Source organism: Pinus tabuliformis, chromosome 5_2 (assembly GCF_031772625.1).
Source record: "Pinus tabuliformis cultivar Carrire ecotype Pingquan chromosome 5_2, CPIR1, whole genome shotgun sequence".
NCBI classification, from domain to species: Eukaryota; Viridiplantae; Streptophyta; class Pinopsida; order Pinales; family Pinaceae; genus Pinus; species Pinus tabuliformis.
In genome coordinates this window covers 195,239,670-195,250,216 of record NC_142306.1, presented here as the reverse complement: position 1 = coordinate 195,250,216, position 10,547 = coordinate 195,239,670, and the positions used below count along the sequence as shown (strand labels likewise).

Here is a 10,547-nt window from a genome sequence, read left to right as displayed (position 1 = left end):
TTTTGCTTCTGAAATGTCACAGAAAAATGTTATAGCGAAAATGCCACAATGACCTATTTGAAGCAGTGAAACCGTAGAATCCAAACCTCTGATACCAAATGTTATGAAACCAGCTCACAAAAAGATAGGAAAAATAGATCAATGCCTTAGAATTCAGCCTCTTCGAGGGGGCAACCTCCTTTACATTACATAAATGAACAATTCTTGGATGATTCAAATGACAAAACCTCCTTTCTATATATAGGAGTCTAAGGGGTCACAATATGACCGAGCCGACCTAACAATAATAATATAAGGGCACAAAAATAACAATAGAGGGATTCTATGCAGCACAGTAATAACAATATGGGGACAATAGGGGCACAACAATATTAATAATGGATACAACTACAATATTAATGGGGGCATCACTAGTATTATAGGGACCTAATATTTTTTTTTTAAATCGCAACTTTTATTTTCTTTAATCTACTAATATAAATCCATATTATCCCCAAGAGTTCAAAGAAATCAAATCGCTTGAGGTGAAAACCCTTTTTATAGTGTAGAAAAACTTTAAAAAAATTGCACCCCCAATGATTGCATCCCTTTAACAACCTATAGATTATGGTTAAATTTTTTCTATATATAATTTTTTATTTTTTAAATTTAATGTATAAATGAATTTAACCCCTTGAAAATTCCTTGAATATATAGAATAAAATAAGTTTGTTACGTCCCTATAATACTAGTGATTCCCCCATTACTATTATCATTGTATCCCTTATTGTTATTATTGTGCCCCATAGAATCCCACTATTGTTATTTTTGTGTCTTTTTATTATTATTGTTAGGTCGACTTGATTATATTGTGACCCCTTAGACTACTATATATAGAAAAGAGGTTTTGTTATTTGTATCATCCATGAATTGTTCATTTGTGTAATGTAAAAGAGGTTGCCCCCTCGAAGAGGCTAAATTCTAAGGCGTTGATCTATCTCTTATATATTTTTGTGAGCTCATTTCATAACATTTGGTATGAGAGCTTTGGATTCTAGGGTTTTGCTGCTCCAAACACATCATCATGGAATTTTAGCTATAACATTTTTTCTGTGACGTTTCAGAAGAAAAAAAAACCCTTTTGAGATGAAATCGTGCTAAACCTCGAGTCTAAATTTCATATATTTTCTCGCTATATTTTTGTAGATATGATATGAGGAATTTAGAGTTTTTGCAAGCTCCACAATTTCATCTAAATCAGGTTATCGTGGAGTGTTTGCTATAACAAATTCTCTATGAAGTTTCAGAAGCCAAAGAAAAACCCCATTTGAGAGTAAATCGGTCTGAACCTCGCCTCCGAATTTCAGATCCTGTTTCGCTATATTTTCAGAGATATAATCTGAGGAAGTTATGGTTTTTGAAGACCCCTGAATTACATTCCAAACAGGCCACCTTGGGAAAATCGTCATAACTTTCTCTCTGGGCATCAGATTGAATTTTTGTAAGAAATTGTAGAAAGAGGACAGACTGTAGTTTTTTGGGTATGATTTTGAGAACCTAAGGTTGAACAGTCACCCATGGCACGTCGTACAAGTTTTCTCTACTGAACAAGTCTATACTCAGGTTATCGTGAGAGATTTAGCATAACTCTTCATTGGAGAATCCAATATTGATAAGACTTGCGGAGTTAAAAATATTACTTAGGGGGTTACCGTAGGAAGAAATTTTATACCTTGGAGATCCAAAATTATAGAAATACATAAAATTCAATATCAAGATCATACAAAGTGAAAAAAAATGGTGTAATTTTTTTATTTATTTTTGCATAGACTTCATTTGAAAAATTAGTTTCAATGAATTCAAAGGGCATAGTGAAGCATTATTATTGGTAATTGATGCCCTGAAGAAATAAAATGGAAACGCCTACTAAGCAACCTGAAATCTGTAGCATGACTCATGAAGAAGAGGAAGAAATGCAACATGATATATCAAAATTACGAGACCAAGTGCAAAAAATGTCACTCGCACAAAAAGTAATAGAATCTAGGATGGATGGTTTAAAGAAAGATGTAGAAGCTAAGATGGACGGTGTGGAAGCTAAGATGGATAGTGTGGAAGCTAAGATGGATTATTTGAAGACATATTTGAAGACAAGCATGGAAGATATGAAGACAGATTTGAAGAGAGATTTGACAAAGTTTCTACAAGAAATGCTTACTAATGGCGAAAGGGTAGTAAAGGAATCTCATGATGAGAAAAAAATAACTGTTAATCATGATCTTATAGACACTAACATTGGATCGAAGAACCACCATGTTCTAAAGATCGATATGAGTAAGTTTCATGGCAAGGATCCCAGAACATGGATACTACAGATGGAGCAATTTTTCTATCTCCATAATGTGCAAAACACACAAAAGGTACTCATTGCAACTTTATATTTGGAACCAAATCCGTTTGTATGGTATCGATGGCTTTGCTCTTGTAAACAAATTGTCGCTTGGTCTATTTTTATAGATGAAATGATCACACATTATGAGAATATAAAAAGCAACACTTCACATTGAGGACATCCAAGAATTGAATATAAGGGTAAAAGATATTCCAGAGTAGCATAACATTGATGTGTTCATAGAGACTTTAAAAGATAACATCCAACATGAGGTTTGCCTTTGGGAACTAGATTCATTGGAGAAGGCATTCAGGTTGGCAAGAAAAATGGAAAGAAAAATTATGGCAAGAAGGAAGCCTACCACTCACAATCATAAAGATGGAAGTGTTGCTGCCCCTAGCCATCCACAACCTACAAGGTCGACACCACAACAATTGGAAGAAAAAAGAGCAAAAGGGCTTTGTTGCAGTTGTGATAGCATATGCAGTAAAGGTCATAAGTGTGCCGAGAAGAAATTATTTTACATAGATTGTGAAGAGGAGGAAGAAAAGGAATAAGAAACATCAAAAGAAGAGGATATACACCAGCAACAAACCCTAGAAAAAGAAGAAATGAATCCAACCATATCTTGTAATGCATCGTCTGGAATTACCACTCCTCAAACTATCAAGATAAAAGGGCATACCAAGAAGAAAAAGGTAATAGTGTTGATTTATTCGGGAAGTATCCATAATTTTATTCATTGTAAGATAGCCAAGGAATTGAATTCATATATCCAGCACCAAAGTGTCAAGTGATGGTTGCAAGTGGAGGAACCATAAATTGCTTAGGAAAGTGCCATAATATCAAGCTATCCATGGGAGAATATGTATTGAATAGCCCAATGCTTTCCATTCCAATGGGTGGTGTTGATGTTGTAATAGGATTCTAATGGATACAATCCTTGGGTACAATAGCTTTTAATCTTCAAGAACCTTTCATGAAATTATATGCAGAAGGAAAGGATGTTGAATTAAGGGGTATTGCAGGGAAACCAGGAAAGATAATCAGCTCTAATGGAATCACAAAGATTCTAAAGAAAGAACAATGAGTCATAATTGCACAATTATGTTCACTAGAGGCTCACACATCAAAATCATCCATTTCTCCAGGTCTCCAAAAAGTCTTGGACAATCATTCCAAGGTATTTGAGACTCCCAAAGGCCTCGCACCTATTCATTATCATGATCGTGCTATCAATTTCATTCCAGGAAGTGTTCCTCCAAACATCACTCCTTATAGATATCCCTATGTCCAAAAGAGTGAAATTGAACTTATGGTTGTAGAAATGCTAGAGGTTGGTATAATTCAACCTAGTCAAAGTTATTTCTTTCCTCGAGTAGTATTGGTTCACTAGAAGGATGGATCATGGTGTATGTGTCCAGATTATAGGGAGCTCAACAAGCTCACTATTAAAGATAAATTTCCCATTCTTCTCATTGATGAATTATTGGATGAATTGCATGGACCAATTTATTTCACCAAGTTGGATCTTCATTCAGGATATCATGAAATTAAAATGAAGACTGAAGACATTCCAAAAACAACATTGAGAACTCATGAGGGTCATTATGAATTTTTGGTCATGCCTTTTCGCCTTACTAATGCACCTTCTACATTTCAAGGTTTGATGAATTCCATTTTCAAACCCTTCCTTAGAAAATTTTTGTTAGTAATTTTTAATGATATACTAATCTACAACAAGTCTTGGAAGGATCATGTCCAGCATGTTGACATGGTGCTCAAACTATTGGAGGAGAAACAATTATATGCAAAAATCTCCAAATGTTTCTTTGGAGAACAAGAGGTGTAATAACTGGGTCATATTGTACCTCATGAAGGTGTTAAGGTAGACCCTAGCAAAATTAAAACCATTAAGGAATGGAGAATCCCCACATCCATAAAGCATCTACGAGGATTTCTCGGGTTGAGAGGGTATTATCGGAAGTTTGTAAAGAATTATGGGAGAATAGTAGAACCTCTAACAACATTATTGAAGGAAGATGCATTCTCATGGACTCCAGAAGCAAAAAAGGCCTGTGAACATCTTAAAGAGGCAATGTGGCAAGCACCAGCATTAGCTACACTGGACATCACAAAAAACTTTATTGTGGAATGTGATGCCTTAGGAAATGGAATTGGTGTTGTTTTAATGCAAGAAGAAAGACCCATTGCTTTCGAAAGTGATACAATCAAGGGAAAGTATTTACACAAATCTATTTATGAGAAGGAAATGATGGCAATACTACATGCACTTAAGAAATGGTGACCCTACCTAATGGGAAGACAATTCAAGGTAAAAATAGATCATGATACTCTTAAATACTTTTTAGAACAAATACTATCTTGAGAAGAGCAACAAAAATGGGTCACAAATATGTTGGGCTATGACTTTGAAATCATCTACAAAATGGGGAGGAAAAATGTTGTGGAAGATGCACTCTCAAGAAAGGATGAGGATGTCGAAGCATTTCATTATGCCATTTCTATTATCCAACCATATTGGATAAACAAAACAAGGGATGAATTAAAGAATAATGAGGAAGTGTGGGCACTTATTCAAAAGATACAACAAGATCCCCTTACATCTAGTACATTTAGCTGGAAAAATGATTCGTTATGGTAGAAGGATTGGTTATACCTATGTAAGAATTACCAACTCCAAAAAAATATTCTTAGGGAATTGCACACCTCTTCCTTAGGAGGGCACTCAAGATTTCTAAAAAACTACCACATGTTTAAGAAGGATTTTTTTTTGGGATGGCCTTAAATTAGATATTCAAAAGTTTGTGGCATAATGTTTGGTTTTCCAACAAATTAAAGTTCAAAAAATTAAGGCCCCACGACTATTACAATGATTATCAATTCCAAGCCAACATTGGGAGGAGGTTTCAATGGATTTTATCACAGGTTTACCCAAGTCCAAAGGAAAGAGTGTTATCATGGTGGTTGTGGATAGACTTACCAAGTATGCGTGCTTTTGTGCATTATCTCATCCATTTAAAGCGAGTACATTTTCCACTACATTTATGGAAACAATTGAAAAGCTACATGGAAACCCAAAGATTATTGTAAGCGACAGAGTCCCCATTTTCACTGGAAATTTTTAGAATTAGTTATTTTCCTGTCTTGGTACTCAGTTAGATCATAGGTCATCTTATCATCCTCAATATGATGGGCAAAATGAGATAGTAAACAAATGTTTGGAAGGATATCTTTGTTGTTGTGTATCTGATAAACAGACATAATGGGTCGAATGGTTGCCTTTGGCTGAATGGTGGTATAACGCTTCCTTCCACACTACAAGAAAAATGACCCCATTTATGGCACTTTATGGATATCATCCACAATCCATCACATCATATTTAAGAGAAAATTCTAAGGTTCAAGTAGTGGAAGATCACATTGAGCATGAACAACAAGTTCTTGAATTCTTAAAGGATAACCTCACCTTGGTGCAGAATAGAATGAAACAACAGGGAGATCAAAATCGCAGTGAAAGAAGTTTTGATGTGAGTGATTGGGTATTCCTACGGCTACAACCATATAAACAAATTTCCCTCAAGCAAGCTAAGGAGGACAATAAATTATCACCAAAGTATTATGGTCCTTACAAGGTGTTGCAAAAGATAGGTACTATGGCATACAAATTGGAGCTTCCTACATTTTTCCGAGTGCACTTAGTATTCCATGTTTCATGCTTAAAGACAGTTATAGGTGACAAGATTCCAATTAAAAAAATATTGCCAGAACTTGATGAGTAAGGAAAAATCATATTGGAACCTGAATCAGTCAAAGAAACAAGAACTCGACACCTACGAAATCGATCAATTTAAGAGTATTTGATCAAGTGGAAGAACTTAGCCATTGAAGATTCCACATGGGAGGATGATAATTTTATATAGAAGCATCCAAAACTACTCAATCATTGAGGACAACACTTTTTTGAAGGAGAGGGGCATGTTAGGTCCCTATAATACTAGTGATTCCCCCATTACTATTGTCATTGTATCCTTTATTTTTATTATTGTGCCCCATAGAATCCCACTATTTTTATTTTTGTGCCTTTATATTATTATTGTTAGGTCAGCTTGGTTATTTTGTGACCCCTTAGACTCCTATATATAGAAAGGATGTTTTTTCATTTGTATCATCCAAGAATTGTTCATTTGTGTACTGTAAAGGAGGTTCCCCCGTCAAAGAGGCTGAATTATAAGGCATTGATCTATCTTTTATATATTTTTGTGAGCTGGTTTCATAATGAAATTAAGCATACAATTCCAAAAATATTTGCTCCATTAAAAATTAACTGTAAATAAAATAAGAATACTTAAAATGCATTAACAAAAAGAATTGGATTTCCTATTAGCCTCACTCTCATGTGATGAAAACAATTATACGTCCAAAACAATTAAATTAATTAAAATCAATAAAGTTGGATTTACTCCCACCTTTCTAGATTGAGTTTGTTCCTCATGGTTAGGAGTCAGTTTAGTCTTAGTTGGTTGAGAGATTCTCTCCAACTAATTAGGCTCCTAGATTAGTGTTTGGTTGAGAAATTTGCTCAACCATAGTGTCCAAGATAGACGTACTATCTTGAGACAAACTTCCTCATGTATTTATTTGCACTATTATCATTTTTTGTACATTGGATGACGTTGAGAGTTTGACGAATATAATATAGTGAGGCTCTTAGGCCTTTTCTGCCATGTTTGGTTTGGTTATATTTCTGCTATTTATTTTATGAGTTTTTTATTAGTGAATATCCTTCATGTGGTTTCAAAGATATAGCCTATTGATGAATTTAATGCTCCTATTCAAACGTAGGAGCAACTGGATTTGAAATCCAAGGAAGATCATCCAGACAAGATCAGCAAGAGTGCCCTATCAAAATCAAAGGTTAAGGAAACAATGAATCAAAGATGAGAAATAAATTATGAGCATAGAGGTTCACACGATCAGAGATTGATAATTCATGATCAATGAAGCATGATGGAGAAGAAGAGCATGAGAGAAAACCTAAATTGTATTGGTGCAGGGATTGCATTGCGTAGATATCCCAATCATAAATATTTCTGAGTGTGATGCGTGAATGGTTAATGCATGTGAGGAGATGAAATGGAGATCTATGAAAAAGGGACCATCATGAACAGAGGATTGGCTCAGTACTCGAGTAGTACTTAATCACTTCAGTGGCTTCAACGGTAGCAAAGTATACGGCTAGAACATCTAGAATTGTTTGTCTTTCTTTATCAATTGTGAAGTATAGCGTAATCCCGTGTTTTTAAAAGGTATTTCACATGAATTAAGGGTGATAAAATGTCTCGGCAAAACTTGTCAAGAATGAGGACTTTGTACACCTCCTCATCTACAGTACATCCACTCGCTACAAGCTGGTTTAAGTTCAGCATCCGCACTATACACTGTGTTTGTTTTTTCCAAAGAGAAAGAGCCATATAGTGGGAATATCAAGAAACAACGTTTTCTGCTTAGCGTGGGCTTAAAGTTTTTTAGTCGAATCCTGCCTCCAGACATAATATATGCCCGCACATCTGTTCCAGAAAGAGGAGCTCCCATAACCTCCAAAATTCCAGCTGATGTGTTCAATTTGCGCATTGCAATCCTGTAAACTGTCAGGATTGACTGTATATCTTGCCCATACATAAAGACCAGCAAAGGCGACGATTGTAGTAGCAAGAGCAAGGAATCCATACTTAGCAATGCCTTCAGATAGTCCAACAAAAGTCTCACAATTCTGAACATAGTCCTCTACAGTAAAAACAAAGATCGACTCCTAGCAACCCTACGAGTACTAGAGTATTCCTCCTCTGGAATGCCTCCAACTGAAGCCCAAACACTTCTCAGTACCACGAAAAATTGAACTTCGCAGCACCAAGAGGTTTATCAAGCCCTTTAGGTATCTTCTGAGCTACATTTGTAGTGTTAAAATTCACTGGCAAGTTCTGTTTCACTGCCTGCTTCAACCTAAGGGCTGCATATTTCCATTTCTCTGTCAAGGACACTGTGGATAGCAATCTCCTTGACCTTCTAGTATGGGGTCCTCTCTCTTATGGCCATTAGTTCATTAGCTTTAGTAGCAATTAAGCCATAGGTACATCCATTGAAAGCTAGCATGTCTTTCTCATAGCGTAAATGCAAGGCTATGTATGGGCCATATGATCTCATCCTCTCAACTAATAATTCTCCCACTGCTTCAAAATGTGGGACAAAACGTACGTAGCACTTCATAACTCTACTTCCAATCACGCTGGAGGTAAGTAGCCATTTCTGTCAATTCGAATTATCTTAACATTCTTGAGCCATGCCTCTTCTTCTGCAATCTTTGTTTTAAAGTCCTAAAGTACTAAAACATGGAAGTAATTTTAATATTTTGTTGAAGAATGTGGGTGAGTCAGTTTTCAAGACAATTTTCTTCCAAGCAATTCTGAAAATTTTCAAGGAGTTATGGAATTTTGAGAAGTTTCAAGAACGATGTTGTAATGATAAAAGGCTGATGTGCTCAATTCTTAATAAAATCATAATTTTTGTGGTGCTTGTGTCCTAGATCTACCTAAAATTGAATAAGGGGATATTAGGTACACCATGTGTAATGAATGTGTGTGCATGACTTATGTTCAGATTATCAAAACACTCTCTTTGTATTATGCTTAAACAACTACATGCACATAAGCAAGCTTAAGTATAAGAACGCTTAATCAAGCTCCTGTAATCAAGCTTAAGTACACAAGAAAAAAGCATCAAATCATCAACTTGATAAGATGATGTTGATGTCCTTAACTTGATTGCTTTGATTACAAAATCAAGCATTTGAAGCCAAGACGACATCAACATCATCAACACTTTTTGTATCACTTGGAGATAAAAAAATTTTAACTAAATTGTACAAGTGCATTATTGGTTGTAAACTACACCCTAATTTTAATTGTTAAGGTGAATACATTAAGTCAAGTAAGTCTTCAACTGAATCATCAAGATTGAACTTGTCATTTGTCTCTTGGATGCATTTTCGATAGTGTTCGACACCTTTCCTTTTTTAAAATCAGCACTTTCAGTGAGTACATTCAAGAAAGTGCAAAGTGTTAGTAATCAATCAAGAAAGTTCAAGCAATAAATTTAGCAAGCAATCATCATCAAACAAGTGTGAATTCTAGTATTCTATTCTTCAAGTGAGAATCAAATCAAGCCAGTGTTTAGCACAAGTGAAATAAGTAATAGATAAAGGGAGCATGTCATTCAAACAACAAAACAATCGAGTGTGTCATCTAAACAACCAAGCAAGCGATCATGTTAAAATCAAGTGCGAAAGTTCAAAGTATGACATCTACAACAAACTAGCCAGTGTGAAGTTGATTGAAGCATTCAAAGAGTGTTAGTGAAGCACTCAATCAATGCGATCGTCATCAAGCGAGATTGAAATAAAGAGTTCAAGCAACCAAGTTATAAAACTCTTGTAAGTGTTTAAAGAATTAGCAATAAGCAACACTACAAGCGAGCCTGAATTCAAAGTGAACAAGCTAACATGGCGATACACATTCAACTGTCCCAAATTCTTCATAGTTTGATTTTATCATCAGTTGGTGACATCGTGAACAACATCAAAACAACTCTTGCTGATATTCAATTGCATCTTCAACATGCACATGAAATGATTGATTTCCTTCAACTAGAGTCGTAACTACAAAGAATTGAGTTGCTAGAGAACAGTGATGCTTCCAAGTCTTTGAACAATACAAATACAACTGATGATTCCAAGTCACTGATCCAACCAACTTCAAGTTTCAAAGTGGTCCCTGATTGAGTTCAAATTTCTTCCAAACCAATCATCAAGCCATGGGAAGAAATCCAAAGTAGTAGAAATCAACGAGGCTTAGGATATGTCAAAGATGACACTAACTTTCATATCCCAAATTATTCAAGGCCCATTAAGTTTGTCAGTGCAGGGTTTCTTGCACAAATCACATCAGCTAGTTCTCAAAAAGTTGAAGACAAACAGAAATACATGCAAACTGAAGTTGCAGTCAAAACAAAATGCCTTCATTGTCAAAGAACCGGTCATCTAGAAGATTAGTGTTTTGATCTCCATCCTTGTCACCATTATGGAAAGTGAAATCATTCA

General features: G+C 35.3%; 1 pseudogene; it reads right to left on the bottom strand.

Annotated features, from left to right (window-relative positions):
- Positions 1-7,774: 7,774 nt before the first annotated feature.
- LOC149158237 (uncharacterized) lies at positions 7,775-8,696 on the bottom strand (annotated as a pseudogene).
- Between the last annotated feature and the right edge of the window lie 1,851 nt (positions 8,697-10,547).